Here is a 3,967-nt window from a genome sequence, read left to right on the forward strand (position 1 = left end):
GAACATTACTACAGAAATGTTTGTCACGTCAATTCTGTGGACTTCTGACGTTTTGAAAACCAACTATCCATGTAAGGTAATCTGGACTGTTGTCTGTTAATTCTTCTCAGCTATTTCTAAATAAAATATAGAAAACATCCTAACCAAAAACTCTAAGCCATGAATTTGCTATAGGCCCTTAACTCACAGGCCAACCATCTCAAATCAGTTTTAAAAAGTTAAAGAAGGACTGGGTCTAAGCCTTGTATTCCTAAATGAGTTATACTGGTACAATGCCTGTGAGAGTATCAATATTCATTTCACTTTTATGCCAATAAGAATCTCGTACCAAAAAAACCTTAAATTTGAAATCAAAGGAAATTTTGTACCATTGAAGAAATTATAATTTCATCTTGATAATAATTATACAGATTTCTACCAATAGGTTATGGCTATGCAATAAGTCCTAGCTAATCCTCCCTGTTTCAACAAAACCACTACCTTTCCCTAGAAAGACAGTCCAATATTAACCACCTTAGTCCCCAAGCCCAGGGAATAGGGGCACTGACTCTTCATTAATTTCTTCAAGCTGATTATGGGCATTGAGATATTAGAAGAGGGGTTGGGGGAACAGTAAGTTGATAAGCCTCTGACTCTGTGTCTTCACTGCATCCAGATGGAATTCCAGGAAATCAGAGGTTTGAGCAGGTCTGCTCAGCTTACTTGATAAGTAGATACACCAAGTCTGTGAGGTCTGCAATATACAATTCTCAAAACAAATTTTAGTATTAAGATAATTTTTTCAGAGGGCTGACATTTTATTAAATATGTTGGTTCTAACAACTTTTCTTTTTTTCCTTTTTAATTGGATATTACATTTACATTTCAAATTTTATCCTCCTACCCCATTCCCCCCACTACCCAGGAATTCCTTATCCCATACCCCCTCCTCCTGCTTCTATGAGGGTGTGCATCCACCTAACCCCCACTCCTACCACCCACCCTCAGATTACCCCCACTCAGTGTCTAGCCTTCATGGGACCAAAGATCTCCTCTCCCACCTATGCCCAACAAGGCCACCCTCACCTACATATACAGATGGAGTCATGGGTCCCTCCCTATATGCTCCTAGGCTGGTGGTTTAGACCCTGGGGAGCTCTGGCTGGTTGGTATTGTTGCTCTCCTCATGGGGCCACCAACCCTTTCAGCAATTTCAGTCTTCTCTCTAACTTCTCCATTGGGAACCATTAATCAGATCAATAGTTAGCTGTGAGTATCTGCTTCTGTGTATGTCAGACTCTGGGTTACCTCTAAGGAGACAGCCATATCAGGCTGTTGTCAGCATGCACTTCCTGTCATCCATATCAGCATCTATTTTTGTTGACTGCACATGGGATGAATACCCAGGTGGAGTGGTCTCCACACAACCTCTCCTTCAGTTTCTGTCCCACACTTTGTCTCCATATTTGCTCCCTTGGGTATTTTGTTACTCCTTCTAAGTAAGACATATGCATCCATACTTGTTCTTCCTTCTTCATGAGCTTCGTGTGGTCTGTTAGTTGAATCCTTCTTGTTTCAAACTTTTGGGCTAATATCTGCTTATCAGTGAGTAAATACCATTTGTGTTCTTTAGTGATTGGGGTACCTCAATCAAGATGATATTTTCTAGTTCCATCCATTTACCTAAGAATTTCTTGAATTCATTATTTTTAATAGCTGAGTAATATTCCATTGTGCAAATGTACCACATTTTTTGTATCTGTTCCTCTGTTGAAGGACATCTGGGTTCTTTTCAGCTTCTGGCTATTATGAATAAGGCTGCTATGAACATAGTGGAGCATATGTCCTTGTTTTATGTTGAAGCATCTTCTGGGTATATGGCCAGGAGTGGTATAGCTGGGTCCTCAGGTAGTGCTGTGTCTAATTTACTGAGGAACCGCCAAACTGATTTCCGGAGTGGTTGTACCAGCTTACAACCCCACCAAAAATGGAGGAGTGTTCCTCTTTCTTCACATCCTCGCCAGCATCTACTATCAGCTGAGTTTTTGATTTTAGCCATTCTGACTGGTATGAGGTGGTATCTCAGGGTTGTTTTGATTTGCATTTTCCTGATGACTAAGGATGTTGAGCATTCCTTAAGGTGCTTCTCGGCCATTCGAGTTTCCTCAGTTGAGAATTCTTTGTTTAGCTCTATACCCCATTTTTAATAGGGTTATTTGGTTGTCTGACATCTAATTTCTTGAGTTCTTTGTATATCTTGGATATTAGCCCTCTATCGGATGTAGGATTGGTAATGATCTTTTCCCAATCTGTTGGTTGCCATTTTATCTTATTGACAGTGCCCTTTGCTTTACAGAAACTGTGCAATTTTATGAGGTCCCATTTGTCAATTCTTGCTCTTAGAGCTTAAGCCATTGGTGTTCTGTTCAGGAACTTTCCCTTTGTGCCTAGGTATTCCAAGGTCTTCCCCACCTTCTCTTCTATTGATTTCAGCGTATCTGGTTTTATGTGAAGGTCCTTTATCCACTTGGACTTGAGATTTGTACAAGGGGATAAGAATGGATTAATTTGCATTCTTCTACATACTGACCTCCAGTTGAGCCAGCACCATTTGTTGAAAATGCTTACCTATTTCCACTGGATGGATTTAGCTCCTTTGTCAAAAATCAAGTGACCATAGGTGTGTGGGTTCATTTCTGGATCTTCAATTCTATTCCTCTGATCTTCCTGTGTAGAGTGAAAATTATAATAATCATTTCATAAAATGTATATAGGCTTTTCTCTAAGCCTTACTTTAAAGGGCATGGAAAATTTTCTCTGAAGCAAGCTAAAAATGTAGCCTGGCCAATTTCAGGAACCAGAAGAGAGGAATGCAAGTCATCTAGGTGGTGCTGAGAAAATAATAACCATGATGACAGGGCAGGGCCGTGTCTGAGCAACTGAGAAATAGTTGAGCAAGTGACAGGGCAGAGCCACAATGACAGGGCAAAGCCACAGTGACATGGCAAGACCACATTTTTGATAATGAGTATACAGAGTGTTTTCCACATGACCCTGACTCACTTAGGTTGGGTTCCTCCGGAATTTTCCACTTTTTTATGTTATATTTCCTTAGCAACCCCTCATCTCCTTCTCACTCTCCTGGCTTGTGGTTTTCCCTTTTGACAAAGCCCTTCAGCCAGCATGTCTTTGTCAATTCAGCTCCTGTGTGGGCAAACAAATTGACTGTTAGCTGGCTAACTCTCCCTAATAAAGCCTCTGCTGTTTGCATCCAGATTTGGTGTTTTGTGAGTTTTTGGGTGGCTGTGACTTCCCAAGACTTGAGTGAGGGTCTCCTCAGAGAGGGGGTCTTCCCTGGGGTGCTTGTCCAGAATTTTGCGACCATCCTAATCTCCAAGAACCCCACTGGAAGGTAAGGGCACACTCGCCGTTCTCTTCTTGTCTTGTGTGTCTGTCCATCTTAACTCTTGGTTTCTTGTGTGCCCATCTGCCTGAATTATTTGGTTTCTGAAAAGTGCACTTGTGGTTTGGTTTTGCAGTTGTTTTTGTCTTGTAAAAGACAGTAAATTGTTTCTGTCTCAGGAAGAGACAAATGAGTGATTGGCAGATGTGCTGTGGGGTCACCAGCTGTTGCACCCTGAGAGATGTCTCAGGAGGACAGGGACGCCCCCCCCCCCCAGAGATGTTTGCAGGTTCCATCTGGGTGCCTGCGAGGATGTTGAATCCCTCTCAGCTGGCACTGGCAATTGAAACAGGCTTTTGTTAGTCTCTTTGTGTGTTAACAATGGGGCAGAGAGAAAAGGTCAGGAATGGCCACCGCCGCCTAGGGCAGCGGTTGTGCTCTCACTTGTTGTGTTCTTGTGGTGGTGTGTTTATTTTTGGGTTATTCATTGCTAGCGTGTTAGAAATCTGTTAGACTTTGTCCAGCATAGGCTGGCCAAGTTGTCTGAATCTGTTAAATCTGAACCTGTGAAGACTGGCCACATAC

Source organism: Arvicanthis niloticus, chromosome 1, assembly GCF_011762505.2.
Source record: "Arvicanthis niloticus isolate mArvNil1 chromosome 1, mArvNil1.pat.X, whole genome shotgun sequence".
Taxonomy (NCBI): domain Eukaryota; kingdom Metazoa; phylum Chordata; class Mammalia; order Rodentia; family Muridae; genus Arvicanthis; species Arvicanthis niloticus.